Source organism: Mirounga angustirostris, unplaced genomic scaffold (genome assembly GCF_029215605.1).
Source record: "Mirounga angustirostris isolate CCGP_5_RB_7025 unplaced genomic scaffold, mMirAng1.0.hap1 SCAF_4, whole genome shotgun sequence".
Taxonomy (NCBI): domain Eukaryota; kingdom Metazoa; phylum Chordata; class Mammalia; order Carnivora; family Phocidae; genus Mirounga; species Mirounga angustirostris.
The window spans coordinates 115,919,917-115,936,455 of NW_026991712.1; the positions used below are offsets into that span (position 1 = coordinate 115,919,917).

Sequence of the window (16,539 nt, forward strand, 5' to 3'; positions counted from 1 at the left end):
CTAAATTCTTCAACTAGTCTTCTCTAGTCATCATGTAGTAGTTTGTAACAGAGACAAAACTTTGAATGGGGGAGAGAACTGGTAGAGAGACCAGATTGGCCGGGACAGTTCCTGCATTCTGCCTTCTTGTAACCAGGGCTTGCTTTCTGCTTGTGCTGGACTGAGGTACCCAGACGGAGTTATCTGATGAGGGGAAAAACCTGTTCCAGGTGGAACAGGAAATGCAATGGCTGAGGGGCGGGCACTAGGGACCAGATGAGACTGAGTTTCAAGCCAAGATACTGGAATCTTCTGGTCAAGATAAAGAGCTATGCATGTGTTAACAGTGAAAATGGCATAATCTGTGTTAACATCCCATAACTTGAAGGCATGACAATGAAGGAACACACATGGATTTGTGGCACATGGAAATGTGTGCACAGAAAAAGGGGATCTATGATTTTCTAAACGTAGGAAGGCATTCATTCTTTCTCACCAAAATGGCTACGTTCTGCTTGGTTATCAAGTCTGAAAATCTCTAAGAATGAGACTGTGTCCCTGGGGTCCCATCAGACCCTTGGGGATACAGCAACATGTTCTACCATGGCCATGATTGACTCCGTGTTGTGGTCCTGGCCTTTACATACCACTGGAGGAAGTGTGACTTTATTTCATCATGTTGATAAGTTATAAATTATAAAATTCTTTATAATTACCTCAATGCTATGTTTATTGGTCCTGGCCTTGTCCCTTTGGGGTAGGAACCAGAAAATTCTCAGGATAATGAATTCTGCCAAGCATACAAGGCACCACCGTTGCATCACTGGAAAAGGTCTAACAGATGTGTGATGAAGATGAACCATCACTGTCCTTGGATCAACAACTGTTGTGGTTCCCAAAATCATGCTTCCTTCACACTGTTTCTCCTTTGAGCACCACCCGTGTGTATACATGCTGCCTTCATTTTTGTTATGACTATGTTTACACAGCTTTATAGTTGGCTCTCCTTTGGGTGAAATATGGTAAAGATTGACATGAATGCAGCTTGGAGAGATCCTCCTCCAATTATTCCCTTTGAGTTAGCAGCATTTGGGCCCACCTTGTCTGCCTGGGGATTAGCTTTAGGAACAACCATAGCTGCTGGGATGTTATTTCGTAACCAGATGAAAGTAATTCTCACAAACAAAACTTCTATTGAATCACGGATTGAAGAAAAGGTTAACGATCGAATTCAGTATTACCAAGTAGATGAGGTCTTTGTTTTACCTTATGATTATGGGAAGTAGATGGAGGAATTTTAAACAGGTATTTACATGGTCAGGGTCCCTGAAGGAGATGGGCTAGAGTGGCCAATTAGAGAAGGCTGTCACCAGTAGAACTTAACAGTAGAACAATTGAGACAAAAAACAGATAAAAGAGTCAAAAGTGGGGGCACCTGGGTGGCTCAGTCAGTTAAGCATCCCACTCTTGATTTCCATTCAAGTCATGATGTTAGGGTTGTGAAATTGAGCCCCAGATCAACTCCACACTGGATGTGCAGCCTGCTTAAGATTTCCTCTCTCCCCTTCCCTCCGTCCCTCCCTGCCTCTAAAAAAGTCGGGGAGGGGGCATCTGGGTGGCTCAGTCAGTTAAGCATCAGACTCTTGATTTCCACTCAGGTCATGATCTCAGGGTCATGAGATTGAACCCCAGGTCAGGCTCTGCATAGGGTGTGGAGACTGATTAAGATTCTTTCTCCTCCCCTCCTCCCCACCATGGACACTCTCTCACTCTCTCTCTAAGGAAAAAAAAAAAAAGCATTCAGTATAAAGCAATAGAAGATTATAGTGGTACCTGCTGTCTTTTGAATAAAGGAATCAAAAGGAATGAAAACCTTCTTCACGAGCCCCTGCACTGAAGAGCTTCGAATAAAGCTATAGAAAAGGGAGTTCATTTCAGCCAAGAGACGGTTATGATACTGATTGTATAGAGGTAAAATTCTTGATGATTCCTTTAATAGAAGGTGTTTCAAGAATAAGAGTCTGGTTTTCTAGAAACTGTGTGGAGATGTATCTATGTAATTCTGAAATAGATCAAGCCCCAGAGGGCAAGAAGAAAAATAGATAGCCACAGTTAAAGTAAAATTATTCCTTAAATCCTCTCCATTTCTTGAAAATTGTACATATTACTAAAAAATTATGCAATGAGCCTACTCTGATCAAGGTGTGTTTTTTTCCTCAAAGGTGCCCTAGTGCCATGATCTAAATATTTTTATTACCATTTTGAAATGGGAGAAGCCATTCTGCTTATGCCTTTGAATTCCTGCCCCTCTTTGCCACCCTTCCTCTCCCCAAAAGGAAAAACACTTTACCAAAGTAAGTCAGTTGCATTGTCTCTAGGATTATTTTTATGTGTTGCACACTATGGACCACACCTGCAGATATAGTGATGCTTTTACCCTGTTTCCCCAGCTGACATTTCTTATGTAATATTCTAAATACTACAGAACTTAATATGTTAGATTCAATATAAACTTAAATTATTACCTGTCTTTTAATAATGCGGATTTTTATCAAATCAAATAAAGATCAATGGATGTTCTGTAAAAACAAAAACAAAAACAAGGTGGTAAGTTGAAATCTTCCTTCAATGCTTCCCTCATGCTCTCTCAAATGCCTCCAAAATTTTCTATTTCCACTTGTGCTCCCCTAGGTTAGCTCTCATTGCTTTATGGCTACACTGGGCTACCGCCTCCTTCCTAGTCTCCTGTCTTCACTTCATGCAGACCACCCTCCATGCAATCATCTAAATTATCTTCCAAAAGTATAGCTCTCAGCATGTATATTTTGAATGGCCCATAGTAGCTGCTCAATAAATCACTTGCTTTAAGTGATTCCCCACTGCCCAAAGGAAAAAGCTTAAACTCAAAGCCCTTATGTTTTGTAAATAATAATAAGAGACTATGATATAATAAAGAATATATTTGGTCTTTGCTGCCCCTCTTCCTGATACAGAGCTCCCAAAACCCTTGGAATTTCCCGAATGATAGAAATATCTTTGTTAAGCTAATGAGATGACTCATGTGGGCCTTTAGATAGCTTCAGGATGGAGGCTGGACATCAGAAAGGCCAGCCATGTGATTAGAGTGTTGGAATTTTGGCCCAGCCTGACCTGGGGTCAGGGAAAGTTGCAGGGACTGGGAGTTGGGGAGGGGAGAGATTGAGATCAATCATGTCTTCATAATGAAACCCCAATAAAAACTCTGACCTCAAGGCTCATTGGAGCTTCCCAGTTGGTGAATTCTCTCTCACTTTGTGGGGAGAGGGCACAGAAGCTGAGTTCTGTCCTAGGCTCTCCTCATTTGGCTCTTCTTGAGTTGTATCCTTTCAAATACAATTGTAGTCATAAGTATAGCATTTTCTTGAGTTCTATGAGTCATTCTAGTGAATTATCAAACCTGAAGAAGTTATGGAACTGCCATATTTATAGCCAGTTGGGCAGAAGTTTGGGTGGCCTGGGGACTCCCTGAAACTTGTAACTACCATCTGCAGGGAGGGCAGTTGTGTGGAGGGCTTTGCCCTGGACTTGTAGAGTCTGCGCCAACTCTAGATAGTCAGTGTCAGAACTGGGTTGGGTAGAAACAAAATCCAGTATTAAGCTGCCATTACATGAATCTACAGAAATAGAACATGTCACCAGAGCATGACTTTGGGTATCATAGCTGTAATGGAAAGATTGATGTACTAAAAGCCTCCCCAGGACCACAAAATGATAACACTGCTTCCTGTACTCTGGCTTTCGCAGAACCTGTTAGGTTGGCCCCCTGCTAAGGAACCATGCCTGTGAGTCATTTAAAGAAAGAAGAGTCAAAAGATTTTGACTAGCCTAGGGCAAGGCATTTGAAATGCATTATGATCTATGGTCTTAATTCCATGGGGTCCTACCAGTGGCTTATTTTGGTGAAGGCAACGTAAGTGTCCCTCCCCACTTAGCTTCTCTGAGAAACATTCCACTTAGGCAAGACAGCCCAGCCTGGCTGAGGAGTTAGAAATCAATGGGTATGTTCTTTGTGAAGATCTGGAGTCCTCTGTGCTGTCTACATCCTAGTAGCACTTCTGAGAAGAATCAAGCTGCTGATGCTGGTGACAGTGGTTATGGCAAGAGAGAGGCCACTATCTATTTGTTGCTCACCAAGGTATCTGTTTCTGATTTTGGCAGTAAAACATGGCAACAGAGGGAAAGAAGAGAGAAGGCCCAAGGCACTGCATACCTCTTGCCTACCAGACTTCGTATGAGTGCTTTGACTTGAGTTAGTTGATTTCATCCTCATAACCTCCCTGGGGCGGAGGGGGAGGTATGATCATCCCACCTCACAGAGACTCCAACTGTGCCTGTGAGTTCCTGGAGGCCTCCCAGCTTGTAAGTTAGAGAAGAAGCAGGAGAACTCAGGGCTGTCTGAATCCAAATTTAAACTCTCCATTCTCTGTTACAGCCTTCACACCAGCTTTGGGCTTTACCCTGGCATGCCCGACTTACACTCTGGGTGAGGAAAGCAGAGAAAGGTTATCTTTTCCCTCTCAACTTAGTCTAGAGTATGCTCCTGAACCAATTTCCCCCAGACAAGCTAGAGATTACCACTGGCAAGACAACACTGAACTCTTTTGCAGCCTTTTCTCTCAGCATTCTTTCATTTAGGCAAATTGGTGCTAATTCTGGGGCAGGTGGGAGCAAGTCATCCTCTCAGCCTCCGGAGACATCGTTGGCACAGCCTCCCAGGGCATACTTGGCTATGTTTCCAGAATGCTCCCCCCACGGCCCTGAATTAGCTCCATCTACTTACAAGTAGCAAACAGTGACTCTTCCAGAAGAATCCTTGATGGTGCATCCCTCTGACTGCCAGAAGACTCGCTAGAGGGCTCGAGACGTGCTGAAACCGCCCTGGGAGGTTGAGGCTTGGGGACCTGCATTATCAAGTGTCTGTGTGTCATTAGTAGGTGCCTTCTGTAGCATGGTTGGCCAGGCCCTGACACTCGAGGGCCTGGAGTATAGCGCCAGACCCTGGTGGCGGATGCTCAAAGGACACTCAGACAAGACATGCTGACCTTGGTTTCACTCGGCCACTAGCACAGCAGGAGCCTAGGACAGTGTCTGGCCTGTCCAAAATTTTTAACAGCCCGGGGGCTGGAGCCTGGGCTGCAGGCAGAGGGTAGCCACCACCAGAGAATGAACACCTCGAAATGAACCACACTCTCCCTCCCATTTCCTAAGGTTTCGCAGAGGTTGATTTCCCATGGAAACAAGCAGAAGTCTGTTTTAATCATCTGGCATTTTTTAGTTCCCTAATTTGTATGAGAACCTGGAGATACCGACATATGGTACATTCATTACCCCAGAAAGCTACAGCTGAAAGAAAAGTAGTTAAAGCCAGTCTTAAAACTGGAAAGCTTCAGCATATGCCTTCAAATGACTTTCCTTAATCTCGGAGATTGTCAAAAATGCTGCCCAAATAGTTGTTTCTGTTGCAGCTCAGTGCTTCCAGCAAGATTCACATTTGAACCTTGGTGTATGCCTCTCCCACAGGGCAGCCACCGCCTTACCTGCTGACCCAGACAGAGAGAGTGGAAGGAGCCCTGGCTGAGTCTCGGGCCCGACCCTTGCACACACTAGTCCTGTGACCTTGGGCTGAAACAGAGCTTCTCTGGGCCTCATTTTCCTCATCATGAAAATGCCATTCAATCATCTAACATATTTATTGAACATCTATTTTGTGGCAGGCTCTGTTCTAAGCACTGGGAAGATAGTAATGAATAAAACAGCATCCCCACATTTGTGGAGTTTAAATTCTTTGTGGGGGAGATACACAATGCGTAGAAGGCATAATATATTAGCTGGCAATAGGGGTCATGAAGTAACACAGAACAGGGCAAGGGAGTATTTGTGCAAGACGATTGCAAGTGGGAAATACACTGGGCCAGGAAGTCCTCCCTAGAGAGGAGGCAGCTGAGGAGAGGGTGGAAGCGGGTGTGAGGTGCGCCAGGTGGATGGCAGAGGAAGAGCATTTTGTGGGGAGGCCCTGGAGTCGGGGACTACCTCTGCTTTTGAGAAATAGCAAGAAGTCCAAAAATGGCTAGAATCTGTGAGCGTGGGGCTTTAGAGGCCACTGAAGAGGATTTGCCCATGGTTGCTCTCAGATGGTTTTGTGTAGAGGAGATATGATCTAAGTTGTGTTAAGGTAACTCTGGCTCCTACGTGGAGAATACACTGAAGGGGGACGAAGTGGGGCTGCCTTCGGCATAATTGAAGGGAGGCCCCATCATGGGTGGGACCAAGGGAATTGGCATTTGGTGGTGAGAATGCTTGGATTGTAGCCTATATGTTATTTCGAAGGTAGAGCTGCCAGGGCTGCCAGAGTAGAGGTGGGTGTGAAAGAAATAGGGGGTGAAGGCTAACTCCATGGTTTTTAGCCTGGTTACCAGGAAGAATGGAGTGTTCATTTTCTGCGACTGACAGTAGTTTAAGGGGACAGGTGGGGAGGCATGGCGTATCTGGAATTCAGTTTGGGGCATGTAAAGCGTGAGCTGCCATTTGGAAATCAAATGGTTACAATGGAAACATGTTACTCAACAAACAATAAAACTTATCAAATGAATTAGCTCTAAAAGAACGACTGCTTTTGTCTTCAAGAAAAATAAGAGTAACCTCTGGTGATGCCATGTGGTGAGAAGCTAAGATGCCTGAGAAGTAAATCATTTTGAGAAATGAAGTTTCTTTGCTTTTTTAGGATGGTCACTATTATCATTATTACCTTCTTGCAGTTAATTATCTAATGGGATCCCAAAGGTTCACAAATTTAAAGGTAAAGAAAGGTCTTGTCCCTGGAACATACAATATAGAAAGCACACATCCAGGGCCCCTAGGTGGCTCAGTGGGTTAAGCGTCTGACTCTTGATTTCAGCTCAGGTCATGATCTCAGGGTCATCAGATGGAGCCCAGCGTCAGGCTCTGTGCTGGGCATGGAGCCTGCTTAAGATTCTCTCTCTCCCTCTCCCTCTGTCCTTCCCGATCTCTAATAAAAAAAGAGAGAGAGAGAGAGAGAGAGAAAGCACACATTCACCCACCCATTTATTTGGTCTCTTTAGGAAAGTTACACAGTGCTATATAGTCTGAATGTTTGTATATCCCCCTCCCCCCCACACACACACCCTGGCCAAACTGATATGTTGAAATCCTAACCCCCAATGTGATGGTATTAGGAGGTGGGGCCTTTGGAAGGTGATTAAGCCATGAGCTGGGAGCCCTCATACATAGGAATAGTGCCCTTATAAAAGAGATCCCACAGAGCTTCCTGCCCCTTCCACCATGTGTGGACGCAGCAAGAAGTCAGCAGTCTGCAACCCAGAAGGGGACCCTCACTAGAACCCAACCATGCTGGCACCAGATCTTAAGTTTTCCAGCCTCCAGAACTATGAGAAATAAACGTTGTGTAGAAGCTACTCAGTCTATGGGATTTTGTTATAGTAGCCCAAATGGACTAAGACATACAGGCTAGAGTTGGAAGAAGGGTATTTATGACTAAGGGTATAGAGAAGACCATGGTACCTACGCTCATCTCAGTTTGAAGAAACTTTCTGGTCCCCAGATAGAGAGGGCTGTGAAGCTGGAGTCAAGCTGTGTAGTGGAAATTATAATATCTTGTTTGCAAGGTTGCCCAGGGCCTGGCTCATAGCAGGACTCAATGAATCTTCGTTCACTTGTTCTTAAGGACAAGAACCCTGTGTTATTAATCTTTGTACTCTTAGTAGGTACATAATAAATGTACTTATTTTCAGATATGAATGTGGTCACTTTATATATTAATACATTTATATTTTTATATTATATACTAATTTTATATTGAAAACTAATATATATGTATGTTTCTAAGGTCCTGGAGACTTAAGGATCGGGTAAAGACAAAGTTGAGACTTTAATTTAGAGCAGTGGTACCAAGTAGAAATATAATGCAAGCTACACAGGTAATTTCATGTTTTCTAGTATACACATTTTTAAAAAATAAAAAGAAAGCAATAAAATTGATTTTGATGATATTATTTAACCCAAAGTCCTATCCTTTTACCATGTAATCCATATAAAAATATTGATATATTCTATTGTTTTTAACTAATTCTTTGAAATCCAGTGTGTATTTTATACCTACAGAACATCTCAATTAAAACTAGCCACATTTCAAGAACTTAGTAGCCACATGTGGCTAGTGACTATCATACAGGACAGCATGTTTCTGGTGGCAATAGGCAGGTATTTTTTTTCCTCTTGCTTTATATTTTTATGAGCCTGACATTCAACTACAGAAACATGGTGTATTTTCAGTCAGTCAGGCTCAGATATTACTTGTTCCTTTGTTTCATATAGCAAGCAGTTATGTGGTCACTATTTTTATACATATTGGAAACAGAGGATCTCAGATTATCTTTATGCACTAACCACTAGAAATGGAAAATTGCTCTGCAGGTCTCCTGTTCCACCTGTTCTTATCTCTCACAGGTAGAAACAAAACCGAACAAAAGCCACGAAGGAAAGATCCAATAGCAAAACTTCTGCTTGTGTGGGTGGTCATCCTGATGTTGCACTTTAAAATGTTATTTTCCAGGGCACCTGGCTGGCTCAGTTGGTAAAGTGTCTGCCTTCAGTTCAGGTCATGATCCCAGGGTCCTGGAATCAAGCCCTGTGTAGGGCTCCCTGCTCAGCAGGAGAGTCTACTTCTCTCTTTCCCTCTGTTCCTACCCCCGCTCACGCTCTCTCTTGCTCACTCTCTCTCTCCAAACAAGCTCTCAAATAACTAAATAGAATCTTTAAAAAAATAAAAATAAAGTGTTACCTTCCTCTGATTTTATGTTAAAAATCTCTATGATGAAAAAGCATAAAAATGGTGGTGGGGGAGGGGGGGGGCACAAATTACTTGGAATTGGTGGCAGAAGGTCTTCTGAGAAATGGCACTCACAGGAAATAAAAACAAGGGGACAACTATCTTGAAAAACGTAGAGCTCTTAGTCGCAGAATAAATGGGACTTTAACTTACATTTCAGTTTATCAAAATAACTTCATGTACTTTTGCAGACTCAGTCATATCTCTTACAAAATTCCTCCCTGACTCCAGATTCTTAGTGTTGGTACTTAACGGAAAGAGTTACTGCAAGCAATACTGTTCTAAGCACTTTATTATTAATTTATTAATTTATTTACTTATTTATTTATTTAAAGATTTTATTTATTTGACAGAGAGAGACATAGTGAAGTGAGAGAGGGAACACAAGCAGAGGGAGTGGGAAAGGGAGAAGCAGGCTTCCCACTGAGCAGGGAGCCCGATGCGGGGCCGGATCCCAGGACCCTGGGATCATGACCTGAGCCGAAGGCAGACTCCCAACGACTGAGTCATCCAGGCGCCCCTGTTCTAAGCACTTTAAACGCATTAATGTGCTTAATCTTTGTAACTGTCCTATGTTCCTTATAATAAACCTGTAACAGGTTTGAATCTCAGCCCTGTCACCTCTAGTTAGGAAACTTCCTGAGATTCAATTTTCTAATATGTAACCACTTACCTCATAAGGTTGTTGTGAAAATTAACTTGAAATGTGTGAAATGTACATAGAACAGTACTCCACACATAGTAAGATTTCCATAAAATTACTGTTATTATTAGTAACAAATGGTTATTTTGCAAATCTTGAGGAAAGAGGTTACAAATATTCTATGGCAAGGAGGCCACAGGATTAGAATCTCTTTTTCGGGCTATTAATAGGCTATTAATAGACAGTGGTTTTCAGCTTGAAGAGCCAAAATTTCCCTTGTCCATATTATTAGAAAGCTTTAGAAGGTGTACTCCAAGACATGCGAGAATTGTTTCAAGATTATGTAAATCAAGAAATTATTTCAACATCATTGACATTTTTTTAAAGATTTTATTTTTATTTTTAAAAAGATTTTATGTATGTGTGTATTTATTTGAGAGAGTGAGTACAAGCAGGTGGAGAGGGAAGGAGAGAGAGAATCTCTCAAGCAGACCCTGTACCGAGCAGCCTGATGTAGGACCAGGGCTTGATCTCACAACCTTGAGATCATGACCTGAGCTGAAATCAAGAGTTGGACACTTAACTGACTGAGCAACCCAGGTACCCCTAAAGATGTTATCTTTAAGTAGTTTCTACACCTAATGTGGGGTTTGAACTCACAACCCCAAGATCAAGAATCGCATGTGCCACCGACTGAGCCAACTAGGTGCTCCCCAACACCACTAACATTTTTAAAGTAATTTGTGAATAGGCAAAACATGCACAGGATACAAAAAGAAAAGAGAATATAAAAAGATACACAGAGAAAAGGGTATACAAGATGTCAACTGAGAAAAGAGGTTGAGCTACAAAAAAACAAAAGCATTTATCTGGGGTCTCAGAATTGCAATCTGGGGAACACAGATTTGGGCAGGAATCCAAAGTGTACCCCCACCTCCAGCCGAGGGCACAAAAGTCAAAGGTTTTTAAAGACAAAAGGGAATGCCTGCATATGTTGTTTACAAACATTGTGATTGGTGTTGGTGGCAGAAAACCAGTCTTGGCTGAATATGATTGGTTACTAAGGCTATCACCAAGCAAAATCTCTCTCTACAGGAAGTTACAAGTGTTGAGGTTAGGTCCTTGGAATATTTGCTGCTTGGCCCAGTTCAAAAGTTCATGGTTCCACCAGGACGTGCATAAGGCTCGTCTCTATAATGGCCTCTTGGCTCCACTTAAATACCTCTTGACATAAGTAACCCTAATTCATTTCACCTTTCACATGGCCCCTTTTGATCAGGATCTTTCCCAGAAAGCATTGCTGATCAACCATAGATGACTTAGTCCCTCGTTGCTGGAATAGGCCTATCCCAGGAAGTCATGTATGGCATTGGGGAGCATTTTTAATCACTGAAGGTTGTTTTAAGGCATCCCTGTCGTTAGGGTCAGGCCACATGTGAGCAATAAGGGGGCTGGCAGGAAATGGTTCTTAGGCAGTTTACTCATCTGGGGCTTTATGAGGTCACATGGAGTTTCAGATGAATCAATTCATGGAGTGACCATAATCAAATGCTTATGGAGGTTTTAGCAAGGTGACAAGCATAAAAAGAGCAATTAGCAAAAAATATATTATAAACCTCATGGACATTTGGCATTAATCTAAGAAATTGTTAAGAATGTTGGATTATTAATAAGGGTTCAGTAAACTTCAGTGTGATAGAGCAGTTCTAAGGAAGTAAAACCTTACGTTAATTTTCGCAAATCAGCAGGGACAGCACAGTTTCATTTTTTAACAAGATTGATTACAAAGTACAAAAATGGAGTCCTTGTTGGGACCTCTATTTATAAGGTGGTCAGCTGAGCTAGTACAGACATGACTGGGAAAAGGTTGAAGGAGGTAGGGGAATACCTGGTTGTAATAACGTAACCTGAGAGGTAACATTTATAGGTTTGTGGGTATAATCAACAGTAGCATTTGGGACTAAAGAGAAATTAGGTATAGGGAAGACCAAGGGATCTCTGACATTGTGTTTTTTGGTGATAGATCTAACAGTCAGAGTGGTTTCTTCCTTTTGCAGTAGACTGAGAAATGTGGGTAAGAGCATTGTCTCTCTAAGAGAAAGAGGGGAAAACAAAAACAAAAAACCAAGGTAAGAAGCAACAGTGAGAAAATGGTATACAGGCCTGGTGGGGTCATCCTGGGAAAGCTGTCTCTTTCAGCTTTCATCTGCTTCAATTCCTGGAAATTTTTTTTTTTTTTTTTTTTTTTTATTCCTGGAAATTTTTATTTTTAGGTCACCAGTTGGTGTGTAGGTCTGGTCAGGATTTGGTGTTTTGTTTTGTTTTTGAGATATGACTGGTGAATCCAAGGGTCTTTCTCTTGGCGTTTGCTGGCACAAGGATTGGCTCATTGTACCTCATGGGAGTCTTGCCAATGGGGTTGAAGGGAGTCTTTTTGGAGATGTCTTCTCTAAGAGATGAAATCTCCGGGTTTGTAAGGTGTGATGTTTAAGATTTCACTCCCCAAGAACACACTGTGAAAAGACTGCTCTACCACAAGCAGTTAGGCCCTTACAACATTGACGTATGTTGTCTTTTGTCAACTGTGGATCAAAGAAGCAGAGGTTATGAGTGTTGGGCATCCTTTTATAAGAACAGATTTCTATTAAACTTATGCAAATACATACATTTGTCATGAAAAATAAGAATATTTAACAAGAGTTTTAGAACTCTGGATGTAGGGAGGAAAAGATAAATGTTTTGACCTTTGTTGTAAAGACAATGTACCAACTTGCGGTAAGTTACAGATAACTGAAAGTGGAGGGGCAAGGGGGGGTCTTTTTTTTTTTTTTGAAGATTTTATTTATTTATTTGACAGAGAGAGACACAGCGAGAGAGGGAACACAAGCAGGGGGAGTGGGAGAGGGAGAAGCAGGCTTCCTGCTGAGCAGGGAGCCCGATGCGGGGCTTGATCCCAGGACCCTGGGATCACGACCTGAGCTGAAGGCAGATGCTTAACGACTGAGCCACCCAGGCGCCCCTCAATTTTAATTTCAAAAACTTATCTAGAAAAGAAATGATGTATGACAGTTGTTAAAGAATAATTACAGATTTACTCTTAAAGGATAGTATAATTGCTTATGCATTGCATTAAATGAATATAAATTCCTTCTATATAGTATAGTTAAAATAAACCATACACTTCTAGGAAAATTATAGTGTGAGATTTATTTGTCTACACACTCATCCTGACATTGCTCTGCTAGGCTGGAAATGGTAGGACAGGCAAGGGCAATAGGATCCCCATATTATTGCTGAGGAGGGTTGTTCTAAGTTGAGTGAGGCAGAATAAGGATTTGAAAGAAGCAACAGCTCCTAAACTGATGGCAGAGCTACATCTCCCAGAGGAACCACCACCAGAATCCCCAGCCTTGCCAGGACTTATACAGAATGGGGGAAGTTCTTTTAAACAAAGATTGTTGCCTGGCTGTAAGCTGGAAAAGACAAGGCAACAAAGTATGAAGCCATCAAAGAGTGATTACAGCTTGGCCTTGAGGAGTTACCACTGTGTCTACAGGACAGAAAGGGTGGTTTTTGGGTACTGGCCTTTTCAGTTGGCCACATAGAACTTCTGTTGCTCAGTTTACTGTGGTATGAAGAGCAGTGGCTTTTAAATATGTTGGATCATTCCACAGCAGGAAATACAGTGTGCTACATCCCAGCACATACACGTATAAAACCGTATAAAACCGTGTGACTGAAATAAGAGTCTAAGAAACTGACACAATATTTCTATTTTCAGTCTACCCCCATGAGTGCATTTTATTTTTCATTTTATGAAATTATTCTTTTTCATAATATTTTTTAATTTAAATTAAAAAGCCAAAAGTAGGGACACCGGGGTGGCTCAGTCGTTAAGCATCTGCCTTCGGCTCAGGTCATGATCCCAGGGTCCTGGGATCGAGTCCTGCACCGGGCTCCTTGTTGGGTGGGGATCCTGCTTCTCCCTCTGCCTGTCACTCTCCCTGCTTGTGTTCTCTCTCTCTCTCTGACAAATAAATAGAATCATAAGTAAATAAATAAAATAAAAAGCCAAAAGTAGATAAACTTATGTTTAGCATTTGATGTTTGTCTTATTTGGAAAGATGATTTAGATATTAAATGAATATCCATTATTTAGTTTAACTTAGTATAAACTTTGATCTTATTTATATTTACTTAAATTACTTGTTTTTAGTAATTATACCTGGATTAGCCATTACATAGCTGATTATCATTTTAAATTATTTTTTGCTGTTGTTGACAAATTTTGTATCATAGAGATTATATGAGCTTATTTGATTAGTAAACCCAGGTAAAAAAAGTGGTTGATCTCATTATGTTTAATGCTGATAATTCTGAAGACAGGATTAAACCAACAAACTTGAGTTAGTTTTCATTTATCAAAGATTATTTTAGATTATATGAACTTGCAAAAATTTTGGGTTAGTTTTCATTATACTTCTGAGAACTTTAAGAACAGTTAATTTATAAGCATTTGACTTTCCTTAAGCCAATTAAATAGAGCGCTTTTACGAACTAATACCATCCAGAGGTAGAACAAGATCACATATCTATGACATAATCATATAAGCATACAGATGAAGAGAACTTATAATTTTTATTTTTGTTTTGTTTTGTTTTGTTTTGAATTTTAGCAATGCCTCAGGTATGAAACTCAAAAAGAATAGTTGGATTCTTTTGGTTTTATGGTTTTAGCAGATGGACAAATTTAGGGTTACTGGCTCAGATGGCCGAAGTCTTTTACAAAAGACTTTTATACTATTTGTATGTTATAAGGATCCTTTTAGAACTGTTTCTGAAGTCATTTTGTCTTTTAGAAGCTTCTGTACATCAATCAGGGGCATATTCTATTGTCTCCCAGAAGTTTGGATTCCTCTCTTTTAAGGGTGCTGCTTTAAGGTGGATTGATCTAAGTTAAAGGGTCCCTAGCATGGCTTTCACTTATAAGCATATGAATAAGTTGGTAGAGACAGAATAAACAAACTTCGTAAGTTTGAATGACCAAATTAATTTTTTTTTAGCAGACTCGAGGGTCTTGAGGGGTATGAGGAAATTCTTCAGTAATAGCTCACAATTTAACTTTAGTTTAAGGGTGCTAAGAAACAGAGGGAGTTCCTGAACCACCTTCATTAGGGTTTATCTCAAAGGGTGCTTGACTGCCTGGAGGATTCAGGGGGCCTTCAAGGTTGTTGCTATCGATGAGAAGCTCAGCTACATTGGGGTAGATAGGTAGAGGATGGGGGAAAGAAGGCAGAGGAGAAGTACTAGGGACCATGGTCCGTTCAGGAGCTCCAGAAAGCTTTTCTACTTTGGATAGCCTCTGGAGAAGGTCAGAGCTGTCTTCAGAGAGCCAGGATTAGTTTCTTGTAAAGAAGAGAGTTTTGAATCATTTGATCGCTTGGAGGCCTCTGAATACCAACTGAAATATGCTTCTCATTGATTTTACTTGGTTATATACCCCCTCTCCAGTTGTGCATGAAAATAAATTCATTTTCAGATTTCAAAGGATCTCCAAAGTGACCATTGCAATTTTATTTACTTATTTATTTTTAAAGATTTTATTTATTTATTTGACAGATAGAGAGAGAGCACAAGTAGGCAGAGCGGCAGGCAGAGGGAGAGGGAGAGGGAGAAGCAGGCTTCCTGCTGAGCAAGGAGCTGGATGCAGGACTCGATCCCAGGACCCTGGGATCATGACCTGAGCTGCAGGCAGATGCTTAACTGATTGAGCCACCCAGGCGCCCCTGTGACCATTGCAATTTTAAATGGAGATTACTCTCCAGATAACTCTGGATAGGAGAGTGTTAATACCGTGCAGAAGCCTTACCAAAGAGAATACCATTAGGAAAGTGTTAATCCCCTGTGAGTACTGGATAGAGTTAGGTGGGATGTGTGAATCCCCTGTGAGAAATTCTACCTAACAGAATTGGGTCAGAGAAGTTTTTCTCCTCTGTACAAGCCAGCACCAAACAGACATCCAAATGAGAGGCTAGAACTTCAAGCAAGGAGGGAGGTTCAGAGCCAGGAGGACTCAGCACAGGAACTTGGGCTGTGAGGAGACAACAGAGCGCAGAGGTTTCAAGCAGGTACCTTGCTGGTCCAACAGCAGCACCAAGTTGAGGTGGTGTGTCACTTCAGATCCTGCTTCTTCAGACACCAGAAATGTCAACCGAGAAAAGAGGCTGAGCTACAATTAAACAAACAAAAAAAAGCATTTATCTGGGGTCTCAAAACTGCAATTCAGGAAACACACATTTGGGCAGCAACCTAAGCAGTGCCCCCCACCAAAAGATTTAAAAGACAAAGGGAATGCCTATATATGTTGTATACAAAAATTTTTGATTGAAAAAAAATAAAAGAGGTTTTTTGTGTGATTGGTATTGGTGGCAGAAAACCAGTCTTGGCTGAATATGATTGGTTACTAAGGCTATCACCAAGCAAAGTCTCTCTCTACAGGAAGTTACAAGTGTTGAGGTTAGGTCCTTGGAATATTTGCTGCTTGGCCCAGTTCAAAAGTTCATGGTTCCACCAGGTGAGGACGTCCATAAGGCCCATCTCCTTAATGGCCTCCTCGCTCCATTTAAAAATCCCTTGACTCTGAGAAACAAACAGGGTTTTAGAGGGAAGGGGGGAGGGGGGATAGGTTAGTCCGGTGATGGGTATTAAGGAGGGCACGTCCTGCATGGAGCACTGGGTGTTATACGAAAACAATGGATCGTGGATCACCACATCAAAAACCAATGATGTATTGTATGGTGACTAACATAACATAATAAAATTAAAAAAATAAAATCCCTTGACATAAGTGACCCTATTTCATCTTTCACAAGGGCTACCAGTTTTTTGTGCATCCACCTGATATTCTGTGAATATCCAACCTTACACACACACTTTCAAATACTCAATTAGCAAATGTATTCCACAGGAGTCTATTGTCTTAACTGAGATATTCCAAAGCCATAGTGTTTAT

General features: G+C 41.5%; 1 pseudogene; it reads left to right on the forward strand.

Moving 5' to 3' along the window:
• The first annotated feature begins 301 nt into the window (after positions 1–301).
• On the forward strand, positions 302–2,085 carry LOC123858314 (palmitoyltransferase ZDHHC6-like; annotated as a pseudogene).
• The last annotated feature ends 14,454 nt before the right edge of the window (positions 2,086–16,539 follow it).